Genomic DNA, 13,174 nt, shown 5'->3' on the forward strand with positions numbered 1-13,174 from the left:
GGTTATCACCTGCCTATAATTTTCTATCCATAAAAGCAGTTTGGGGTTCAATAAACATTGTATTAAGTATATTTGGGAATTTTTTTATCATTGGGTATCAGTCAAAAGGGATATGATAGCTACAATAATAAATAAATACTTCTATTCGAGGAATTAAAATAATTTTTATTATAGTGGAGCATATGTAAATACATCAAGGTGTAATACAAAAAAGTATTTGGCTGTTGAAGTTCACACTGTGAACGATTCGACAAACACTCAACTTGATAATAATTCGCAGTGTTTCCAAAACAAATACAGCACATGATTATGAGGATCTGCAATAAGATATTTTAACTAAAAAAATGCTCCAAAAGTGACATTTTAAATATATCAAAACGAAAAGATAGTTCTTTCTTCGTTTCGTTTTATTATTAAATAAAAATAGTGGTAAAGGAATTCTTATCTGCGTAGCAGAATCTATGGGGCGCCCTTCAATTCGGGCCTCGGCCATTCCCATTTGTAGCTCAATAAACCAGGTAATTGTTTCATTGGTAGTGCCAAAAACCCTTTTATTTTAAATCAATTCGTGGTATTGGGACACTCACGATACATTATTTTCAGCGGGATGTCTGTTTCGATGTTGTTTACACCTTGATTTATCACGTTAGCTCGAAGAAACTCCATCGCCATTTTCTAAAAAATGATTATTATCGCCTCTAAACGCATTTACGAGAGCTCAGTAGCTCTCGTAAAAATACCAGACTTTTTGTCTCGTTAAAACGTCTCTGGAACGCGTTTTTGAAAAAGTCTCGTATTTCTACTAGACACGCCCCCTTTTTCGTAACTTTACGAGAGATTTTCGTCTCTGGAACGGGCCCTTAAAGTCTTCAATAGGATATTTTAGTGCTTTCCCAGTTATTTTGGAAAGAGGCCATCTCATCAGAGTTGAGAGAGTGTTTGCACAAAATATACCAACTCTACTAGATTCGCATGGAGAAGTAAAAAAAAAAAAAATTCAACCGACAAAAACTTTCGTCCAATAATATATGTTATATCTTTGTCTACAATCGAGGTTGCAATATTGTCTATACCTACAATGGAATTATATTCCGTTAGACAACAGTTATCGCCTTCTTTGGAACTTAATTCAAAATTATCTAATTTAACACGTATATACTGAGGGTTACCACACTGATTAATAAGAGGCCCATTTTTATGTTTTATATGGTATATAATAACCGAGCCTTTCTTGTTATATACATTTAGATAACGTTCTTCAGTAATTCGATGAATTATCTGTTTTAGTGGCCGCCCAGAATTGACTAGTTAATTTTAAGTTACTACCAAAATTTGGGGCCTATAAGTCGCAAGATGACTTGGCCCCTCAAAACCATTGTATTTCTCAATTTTAATCTCTCATTTTTTAATAAAAGTGAATTGAAAGTGAATTGTTTCTGAAGATAATTTTCCAATTGGAAAGCACTTAATGTACCTAACGGTCCATAGTTTAGTCTTTGTTGTTGTAGAAGGCCATGGACGTTGTACGAAATTAAATGTTCGGCGTACATTTACACAAAGTATTTTAAGAGGGTACCAGAAAATTCAATTAAATCTAGCTAATTAACAGGATAAACTAAAATCCTACAAGAAACTCACAAATAAAGAAAGTGTTCATAATAACACTTCGGCAAATACATTTTAAGTTCATGTATTCGAGAGTATAACAAAAATTGCCGAAACTCCGTTGCTTTCAATTGGGGTACGTCGATTACCGACCTAGATTTCCTCACAAATTCTGAACAAGTGGCGGGTGATAGAGATATCAGTAAAGTAGATAACTCTAAAACTTGCTTTTCATGAAGCTTAAATTTCGCCTATTTTCCTGTCATCCATGACTGAATTAGTTTTTTCATGACGCCCAGGCAAACTAAATGCATTTAGTCTAATGGGAAACTATCTACCATATTAATATCTGCTAGTGTTTCCAAAACTGAAGTTCCGTTGTGGTGTTCCACGTTTGTATTATTTCTAAAGTTCTCGTCAGTTCTTAGTTCAAAATCCGTTGACGGAAAGCAAACATGATTTCGAATATATTCTCCCTAGAACCCTGAATGTCCTTTCATTTTACGTATATATGCGTGAGCCGGTGTATCACAACAAATACCAATGACTTTAAACATAATTAATTTCCGTTGATCAGTATACCGTTTTGAATTATTTCAACAGCTTCAGAGACAAAGGGCGTCAACTGTTGGTCTGAGTCTTTAGGTTTTGCTAACCCATGAAAAACACCTATGGCAAAGGGTTTAGAGTTTTTTAAATTTCTAATTACCCCAAGAATAGGCCAAAATTGGCTTTTAGACCTATCAGATATTGGAAGACCATCGACATTAACAATAACATCCAACGGTTCTACACTACAAGCTGTTTGCGTAGTTGCCAATCTAATGGCAGACTCTAAACCAAAATGATAGTATTCGCCTCCGCCTAATTTTTCAACAGCTACAAAACTTGGAGTATTTAGTAAAGTCCGTGAGTCAAATGGAAGATTCTTATGGCAATCATGTGTTTTTAAAATGGCAAGTAAACTATTGACTGCTCGTTTATTGATACCAAATTTTGACACCCATTTAGCAAGTTTACCGCGAAGGCAGTTTTTACCAGATTCGTCATCAACTAAAAGAGGGATTTCATCAATTTGAAAGTTATCTTGCGCATCAATGACAGCATTCGGATTCTCTACATTAGTGTTGGCACCATCTAAATCATTCTCTTCATTATTGTAGTAATAAGATATCTCATTCCTCTCTTCAGAATCATTAATATACAAGGTGTCATTCGAGTTTTCCTTAGTAACGGATAACATTGAATTGTTCCCAAGAACTGTCACAAGGAATAATTGAGTCTATATACAAACCAAATAAAATGCAAAATTCAAGTTACGAGGGATATTCTAATGTGATAAAGCTACGGTGGGATTTTAGTGCAATATATCAATTAAAATGATTGGAAAATTAACCTCAAATTAAGAATTCGGCATATTACAAAAAGCTCTAGGCTCTAGCAACAAGCCCCAAAATCAAATTTAATTACGCTTATTTAAATAAGTGATAAATAACATCAAGGAAAATAAATAATAATCAGCTACGCTAATAATACCCATTCAGAGTTAATTGAAAAATATCCATACATTTTGCTCGTGTAAATCCATTTTATCGGTAGCAGCAAGCTTCAAAATCAATTTTTAAGCAAAGTGCAAGCTACGCTAATTAAAATAAGTGATAAAATAACATCAAGAAGCCTTATTCAGAGTTAACTGGAAATTTTGTTCGTGAAAATCCATTTTATCGGTAGCAGCAAGCTTCAAAATGAATTTATAAGCAAAGTGCAAGCTACGCTTATTTAAATAACAATATTAATAACCTCGCTCAATTGTGAATATTGCGTCGGTCGATTAGAAAAATAAAAAACCCGCCTTTGAGCTAATTTCATCAAAAACATTGGTGGAATTCGGTCTAATGGGAATTCGGCGCAATGGGAAGATACCGAAAATGTTACTTGCAATTTGCTTTTAGGCTACGTCGTTATGGATTTTGCACTCAAGCTCGTAAAAACATATTACCTTGTTATAATTTACATAGAAAATTGAAAATTTATCTGTCCAATCGTTAGTCATTGGTTACGTACTATTTTAACATTTGCAAACATAACTGACCAATTTTAGAAATTTATATTACCTATTTTAGAAATTTATATTACCAATTTCGAAAATTTATCATACCGTATTTTACCAATAAAGATTGAATATACAACCAAAAGTGGACAAACTTGTTCCAAACGATGTTGGATGGAGCCTTTTTTTAAAAACATATCATATAAAAATGCGCCCCCTTATGATTAGTTAGTCTCAAAAAGATCGTCAAACATATTTTGGCGCGCCCGAATGAGTGGCGCCCGGGGCATGACGCTGCCTTTGCCCTCCCCTCGCTACATTTCTGCAAATCTCTTCAAAAATCTTGAAAATCGAAAAAAAGCGGCGCTTCTTTGTTGCGAGTTAGTCTCAGGCTTTGGCTTCAGTATTTATGTATTTTTTTCTTCTCTTGCCTCATTCGTTTTCCCAAGTCCTTACTGCAATATGTTGATACATAGTTTCACCATTCTTCAGTGAAATACAAAAAGCGTGCACGCCCGTATTGGTGAGTTTACCGCGTGTGCTTCTGTGTCACTAATTATTCGCTAAGTTGCAACCACCAAATTGTTTCTGCACAAATCAACTGCTTGTTTTAGAGACGCGCTACTTCGATCATAAGATATTGCATGCAGGGTATACATTTTCGTTTCCTTTTGGCCACAGGAAAAAATGGGCTTCAAGTAAAAGTTGATGAAACACAGACGACTGAGGTCAAATGATCTGGAACGACACTTTTGAAACAAGATTTATCTTTGACCGTTTTCTCAAAGTGTTTTACAACTCTTTGCTAACATGTTGTCAGAATTTAAAGCCCGGTGCACCGGTAAGAAAAAGAACCACACCACTGGAGGCCTATCATCAGAATGCCCTACGCCAGCGTCCACAAGCCCGGACAGGTGACAAAACCAACATGGGTAGTAGAGCCCTACTACTGATGGTCGCACCCTCGACGCAAGCCGCTCAACCCAGCATAAGGTGCAGCAATGGGACGACCAGCCCGCCAATTCGCACACAGCAGTGGGATAGAGAACGGATGCTCTAGCAAATCCGGCCGACACCCCACCTACGAAGGTAGAGAGCCAAGCCCATTGGAAAGAGCGCCTAAAGTGGAACGGCGGGCACACGGCAGCCCGCATAACCCGGCACAGCTGGCACCGGAGATCCCGGTGGAGCTCCAAAAGGCCGGGAGATGGGTCCGCCGTGCCCTCATACGGAGTTTTCATTTTTTAACACAGAAGAAAAAATTTTATAAACACCGCAACAAACACATTTAGCGACTATGTTCATACAAAATTATAACGAACTGTGGATATTCCTTCAAAAATAAAACTAAGAAATTGCGCTTACCAATTCTCTTTTCAAGAACAATGTCACCCGACACTGAAAACGTGGAGATAGAACTTTGGTAGTGGTTGAAGCTGACCTTTTTCCAATAATTACTCGGCTAAAATATGACCCGTTCTTGCTCTTCCTTATATTTTTGAAATCAAAGAGGACGTTTTGTTTCAAAATTAATTTATATTTTCTTCAAAGAATCTAGTGAATTTACACGAAATATTTTATTTAGTCAAAACTATATTATCGTATTTTTGTAAAATGAGGAATTTATCATACTTTTAGAGGTTATTGGCTTTTGTTTCATAAGTCATGCCGTATTTGTTTTTAAAATATTGAAGATTTCCGCTCAGGGTGGTCGGGATAAGCTTTAGCAGCCCCCACGGAAGAAATAATCAACTTAGGGCGTCCAGATTTTCATCGAATCTTACTTGTGGCCTTTTGTCAAATATCACCGCATAAAAGATTTTTTTTACTTTAAATGAATTAATTTAAAAATTTAACCATAATGAACGATTTAGGTGGGCTTTCCCTTCTCTGACACGTCTCACGAACTTCCACCATCGAAATTCAGATTCAGGTGAATTGACACCTCCCACTATATTCTTCCACGATCGTCTACACGACAGACATAACATCAGGGACTATAAATTTCGAAGAAGAAATCGCGAGTTCTACATTGTTTTAGGTTTCCGTTTTCATTCGTGCAAAATAAACTGTCGATTTGCTCCGTAGTTTCCAGCAGGGTAAATTGTTCGATGGCCCAGTGAATTTACAATTGTTAGCTACCAGAGACATATAGTTTATGCGGCATTAGTGGTATCGTTGCTAATGAGTTGGTCAGCTTTGGTTGCATCATTTCAATGAAATAATCCCTTAGAATAGTGTACATGATATTTTTGTCTGTTTTATCTTTGTATTTATTGAAATACGCCCTACAATGGGTGTGTTTTGGTAGGTGTGTTCTCAAATCTTTGTCTTAAGCGATGTTGTATACTGCATCGTTTTCCACGTGGGTAATTTTTATAATTTTTTCGGGGTTCAGAACTCTTTTATATTAAGAGTTTGTAAAGGTTTTTTGTTAGATTTTTCAATTTTGGATACACTTGTAACGTACTTAACATTGTAGACCAAAGAGTCCCCGCCACTAATATACTCTTCATATTGTAGTCCATGCATTGCTTCGTTTTGTTTATTACCTTCAACAAGAATATCCGCCTCGATACTGGCTGAGGGGAATTCGCAAATTTTTATCTCGTTGAGCATGAAATTCGCAAGTCAAACCGTATTTGTTTCGCACACCGATGTACAGAATCTTTTTCGTTCTTTTTCCGATGATAATGGCAACGCCGGAGTGGCCGAATAAATTTGGCCGTGGCTTCTATGGCACGAGCCCCGCCGACAATCATAGTTATGAACACCACACCATCGGTGTTAATACCGCCAGCTTCTACCGCCAATCTTCGCTCTTCCATTACCGCCGAAAACATCTCTTTGTAAAAGATTTCTTTGCATTTCTGAAAAGTGATAGAAAATTTGAATTTGAATTTTCATAATCTGTAAATTACCACACAAGATTAAGTAGTTCAGTGACGGCGATCCCGTAGAAGCTCTGGGGCTCGAGCACCCACAGGGAAAAACAAACGAGGGCAAAGCCCCACATAAATAAATTTGAGGAAAAATAGCAATCAGGGGAAAATTTATTATCTCACTGCCTTTATTTGGGTCAGAATTCCGTCTTTTTAAACAAGTTATTTTGATAATGCAGATGCGAGTAGCATTAAAATGATATAACCGTAAAATTGATATCGATAGATTCGTCCAAACAGAAAATCACCGCGTCGTGTACCCTATTTTACGTAAAATACCTTCGTAAAGTATGTGGCCATGAAAGGCTTAATTATCTAGTATAGATTTTTTTTTAAAGATATCGACTTAACTTTTATTAGCAATGTATTCATTTAGATATAAGAAAGAACACTTACAAATGTAATTTTTTTATCGAACCTTAATACTTAGTTATGAATTAAATTAAATTCATTAACGCTGAAATTTAGGTGCCGCCATGACCGATTTCAAAACTATCTAGCGATCAATCATCAAAGGCAACACGCACGAAATTATAGAGCCTGAATCTCTTTCTCTATCCGAATACAAATAAAAGCAGGCTTGCCGTTGTACATGCTGCATTTTCAGCGTGATTATCTCTTTGTGGTCACATGAGTCTGACTCCTCAGTCATTGGCCATAGCGAACGCCTTGCCATCTGACGGAAAATATTAAAATTAAAGAGTAGAAAAATCCAACGTTGCTAGATTTTACCAAAATGCCTAATTGTATGATTGAAGGTTGTAAAACAACTTCAAAACAATCTGGTGTTAGCCGCTTTAAAATTCCCGATGTGGAAGAACATTTAGAATCACATAAAAAGTGGATTAAATATGCCAAAGAATCGGTGAAACAAAAGTTCGAAGATGTTTTAGCAACATTAGAGGCTAAGCCTCTGTCAAATATTAACAGGGCGGATAGACAATTAATTGTAAACCGATTTTGTGATTCTTCTCGAGTATGTCAATTACATTTAACTCGAGATTGTTTCAATAGTGTTGAATTTGGCAAAGAATTTTCAAAGCAAAATTTAACGCTGAAGTCGGATTCTGTGCCAACAATAAACTGACCAAATGTAGTAGAAGATGTGACAAATATTTCATCTGTGAAAGAAATTCAAGAAAAATCAGCCAATGAGGCAAGTGATATTAAATTTCCCAAAGCCATAGAAATAGGAATACAAACTGATCCAGAAATAAGTAATAAAACCCACTACATCCACCAAAATAGTAGATAAGTTGCTATTCAGACTGACTGTTTTAAGATTGACAACTTCACTGAAACTTGTACGCAATTGGAAATAGAAATGGAAATTTTAGCTCTACAAGGGAAAAATGTTGTAACAGTGTCAAAAGATCATTCTTACTCTACAAGCTCTAAGAATATAGACGACGATTTACCAGATTTTGATTTTAAATATCCTTCACCATCAAATAATAGTACCCCAACAAGAACCTACGCTTCACCACAAGGATATTCTAAAGAAACTATTCACCTACACTTACAAAATCAATTCCCGAGTACATAGTTGAGGAAAGAAAATATATTGTTTTTGAAAGTCAACTGAAGCAGTTGCTATGTAGGCTACGATGTGGGGAAAGTAACTGCGAAAGTGCTTTTGATATAACAGAAAATTTTTAGTTGCAAACTAGTGGCAGTTAATTGACGGTAAAAATGGCATGTATAAGTGGGCATGAATTTGTTTGGTCTTCTCAACCCTTACTGGGAAGAATGCCGTTATTAGCTTCGAGTACTTTGCTTTCTGGTGCTACATTTCTAAGAATTTTCTCTATTTTTTAATATATGGGATTAGAGTGTATCAAAAAGCCTACTTTCTACTTTTTGCAAAGAAATAACATAATACCAGAAATCCGGGTTGCATGGAAAAAAGAGCAAACTAATACTATAGAAAAATTACGCAATTATCCTAAAGTAGAAGTTTCTGTCGATGGTCGTTTTGATTCTGTAGGCCATTCGGCAAAATACTGTGCTGTTCGTACGTTCCTTGACCAAGATACTGACAAATGTATCCATTTTGAAATACTTAGCAATAATGAGGTGGAATACAAATCAACAAATATGGTCCTCTCTCAACTGAAGAGTCAAGAAAAAAGAAATGGCTCAAACCTGATACTCCGGCTTACGATGCTTTTGTATGAGATTATTAACAAAAAGATACCTTTACGGTACTTGAAACAAATAAGCGGATTCTCTCAGACTTCTAAATTGGAATCTTACCATAGCTTACTTCTAAAATATTGACCCCAAAACTGGCTGTGACCCTGGGCTGTAGCCCACTTAGCCCATGCCTTAAGACGGCCTGTGGACATTTGTCCAAATTAGGTTCGGTAACGTAAAAAAAATATTATTCGATAAGTTAGAATTCAGCGGAACTATCCCTTCGGTTATATCAGTAAATATTAATGTTAAGTCTGGTTTTCTGGGTAATTTAAGGCACCTAATGTTCGCGGTTTTATATTTCCGCCTGAAAATCGACATAACGTTCCTTAATTTAAGTCCGATTTTCATGAAAGTTATATTTTTGAATAGCTGTGGTTTCCATATAAATAGAATTGCAATTACGTTGCTTAATTTTAATTCTTAGGGCAGCGTATACGTACCGCCGCAGTTTCCAACGTGGTTAATCACAGTGTTTATAGAGGTCTATGCGCCCTTTTCCCTCTAGGGTTTTTCAAGGCCGTTCAGAGTGCGCCGCGCTTTCAACGTACGACCAAAAGTAACAATTAAGTATGACACTGATCGACCTAGTCTTTGTCATATAACCAGAAAAATAAGTGTGACACTCAACGTCTGACCAGAAGTAACAAATAAGAGTGACACTGATCGAAAGAATCTTCGATGCTTTCAAAGTATGACTAGAAGTAACAAATAACTGTAAATACAATTATGTGTGGCCGTGGATATATATTGGTTGTGATACCGGCGTTGTAGGTTGCTGTGAATAGCTCAAAAAAACTTAACAGATTAGAAGGATTGTGTGTATTTTGACCGTCGTACGTCTTGTTATGTTCAGAAGAACACAGTTTATTTATTTATATTAAAAATACCAAGATCAGTGTTTCTAAAAGCAGATTGCATTTCGGTGACAATCTTATTCTGGGTACACCTACGAGTATCATAAATTATTAGTTTAAAGCCCCAAAATTTGTCAAAAATATACTTACAATCGCTAGATAAAATATTAAGCAATTCTTAATTTAGTTTGTCATTACCATCGGCATCAAGAGCATTCTCGGAACATTGTAATGATTATTGTTTTTTAAAAATCTCGGGAAGATGGGGTAGTATGTATCGAAGCAAAAACTCTGTTCTTGTAAATATTTTAACCGTCACTGGTAGATTTTCAGCAACCCTTCAATAAAAAGAAGATAAATGTGTCAAATAACTTAGTTCATACCAGAAAAATGAATACTTTTCAATATTTTAAAAATGGAAAGACCAGGATATCATTTGCGAATCATTCTTATTTTCTGAACCAGTTTTCGTGGCTACATTTGATTCACTGTTTACTGTAGAAGATACTTTAGGCATTGCCGCATTTTCTTCTTGATTTTCCAAAAATCTCTGTCGTTTTTCCTCCGGATCTTCGCTGTTCTCATAAGAACGTTTCTTCTAGAAATAAAATAAACGAAAAAATACTTTAATATACAATAACAATGAACATTATTATTATTTACCTTTCGTATATAATTTACTTTAGATTTATTTTCTAAAACCTATTTTGGTTCGACATCAATAAGCCCTTCGAAATCTCTAGCAATCACCTGTCAGAAATTATCGTGTTAAATTCTGAGGTGCATAACAATCAAGAACAATTTGGACGTTTTACGTAACCATGCGTCTCACTAAAGATCCCTTTTCGCGCGAATTCCCCTAGCTACTTTCCAACCCTCAAATAGGCCACAAATCATCTGAGTTCATGAAAATTATTTCACTGAAAACACGTGGCCGTAGCTTAAACCCCTCTTGTCTTGAATAAATTCCCCGCCTACAATGAGAGAGACCCTGCGATCGTACATGAATATCTTCCCACTTAAGAGAGGGCCCTCACAGCTCTTCGTAACGTCTCCGTCCTACCTTTCACAAGCCTTTACTTCATTATGGAGACAATGCCTTGTGGAAGGCAAGACGGATACGAAACGGACAGCCAGTAGGCGCCAGCTTTACCTGGATAAAGAACCCAACATTGGAACAAGAAAGGCGTAGCAGCACGGTTTTTCTTTCAGGAATCACTAGGCTTATTAAATGATGCCCAAATGTTCATTGATAACCCAATTAAGTCGGGATTTAATACCTAAATGGGTCTTACTTGCTCCTCGGTTAAAGTTAGAAACATTAATTTTTCTTTTCCACAAAACAGCCATACCAAATGTTTTAACCTCCTTGTTTGTTCAAAAACGGCACGTTCTCCATACACTGCAATTAAGTAGGTAATACACATTTTTAATTATTTCTTCCCTCGGACAAATCGTGATCCTAGTGTTCCAATTCTATACTGAAATCTAACCACTTTATTTGAGGTGTAAAATTGATCAAATTTCAAGCTGTAAATTATGAAAATAAAGAATTGGTTAACCACATTAAGTTTGATTTTTATTCATCTACCATTTGCAAATTTACATCATCATTTTCTTTATCTGATCATTTCCGAAGTAGAAGAGTAGTTTATTTAATTAATTATTTCCTATTTATTAAAAATATAACTGCGTATTGGCAAAAAGTGTTTAAAATATTTATATAAAAATTAGTTTTACTAAAAGAATATTAAATTTTAGGGCTATTCTGTAATAATCACTTAATCAGAAATGACCAAAATATCGATCGTTCAAAAATTTCAATGCTCATGTGGTGAAGGAGTGGATATCGAAATATCAAATTATCGATTGCGTAAGATTTAAATAGTAGCATGTTTTTTACGCTATAACCGGTATTTTAGTTAAATCATAAGCTAACTATGTTTAAAGGAAAGGTTCAGATAGTATTTTAACTGTTCTTTATAACACTCAAGAAGCTATTTAATAAGGAAATCAGTAATTAAAAATATATAATTAATTACGTAATTAAAATTATCAGCTGTTTTAAAAATTTTATGGATGCATCCATGAGACTATTCTAGGCTCAGCTTTCTGATTGGCTCTGGCTTCTAGCGGTATGAAATCTACTTTTAAGTAGGATCTCCCATTTGTTTTTTTTTTCTATAATCAATGGAAAGTTAGGCAATCATCACATGATAGAAATAGTAATAATTTTATTCGTTTTGAGTTTTCGGCTTCGTTTTGGTTTCTAGTCATGGCCAGGGCATTAAATTCGTATGATTTGGACCCTTGTTATACAGATTCTGAATTAGAAAGGTTAGAACACGAACGTAAGCAGGTGAATAATGTACAAAATAATTTAGACGTTGAAAATATTTTGAACATAAATGAGGTAAAAAGGAACTGTGTATGTGAAAACTGTGTGCCGGTTTGATTAGGCCTTGGCTCCAATGAAATTATTATGGGAAATATCAAGCTCTACCTAACTTCACAAGACCTAAGAGAAGGTGTCATCTGTTGTAAAAATATAAACATAATACAAATGTTTCTACAAGATGAAGTACCAGAGGACCCTCCAGCATGTATTTCTCTATTCCATGGCTTCCGGAATTTGGTTTTAGACCCCCTTTCACTTGAAACTAGCTATCGAAGTTATTTGCACGGTAGAAGAAGGCCACCACCTCCAAGAATTTTATCAAACCAGTAAGTAATAAAAAGTTTTCAAAAACACTTGGTTAATTCTACAACTTGTGTTTGAAAATAGCACAATATTTACAGATATTAGTTATTACTTACTGGGGCCAATTTGGCCTAATGGCCAGGCAGCCCCTGGGTTTTTATGGTTAATAAGAATTTTTAACTTAACAATTTTTTAGAACGTATAGGTATGCTGTATATCGTACATTCAGCCAAATGATAAACCACAACTTAGGAAGTAAAAACAAACGAGTCAATCCTTTATGCGCCTTACTATTAATTCGGAAGAAATATGCCGAAGAGAGTGCAATTAACTACATGGGCTACAAGCCCGTTCCAGCTGCGTGGGATTAAAAAGTAGAACTCTCAACGAAAGCTAAATATTTTTTAATATAAGTGTTCATTCTAATTCATAAGTTATTGCTGTGATAAAAACCACTCAAAAGGCAGCCTCTTAAATTTTAAAAATAGAAATATATCATCCAACTCGGTTAAATTTTAGTTTTATTATTTTCAAATCAATAATGTATTTTTGTGAATACAGTAAATATTAAACTAGAATAATACTCAAACTAAATAGTGAATCCTATTGACTGATGTCTATCAGTTATAATTTAGTCAAGCCCATATGTAGTAAATTATAACTAAATTATTTACGGCTATTTGTGCATAGAGAAATTAAATTTAATTTTCATATCAATGGTATTCATTCTGCACAATATTAAACAAAAATTTCGTTTTTAAAATAAATACTGTTGATTTTAAAATTATATTTAGTAAATTCTAAATTTAACCAAAACAAATCC

The sequence above is a fragment of the Leiobunum rupestre genome, chromosome 4, assembly GCF_980474605.1.
Source record: "Leiobunum rupestre chromosome 4, qqLeiRupe1.1.hap1, whole genome shotgun sequence".
NCBI classification, from domain to species: Eukaryota; Metazoa; Arthropoda; class Arachnida; order Opiliones; family Sclerosomatidae; genus Leiobunum; species Leiobunum rupestre.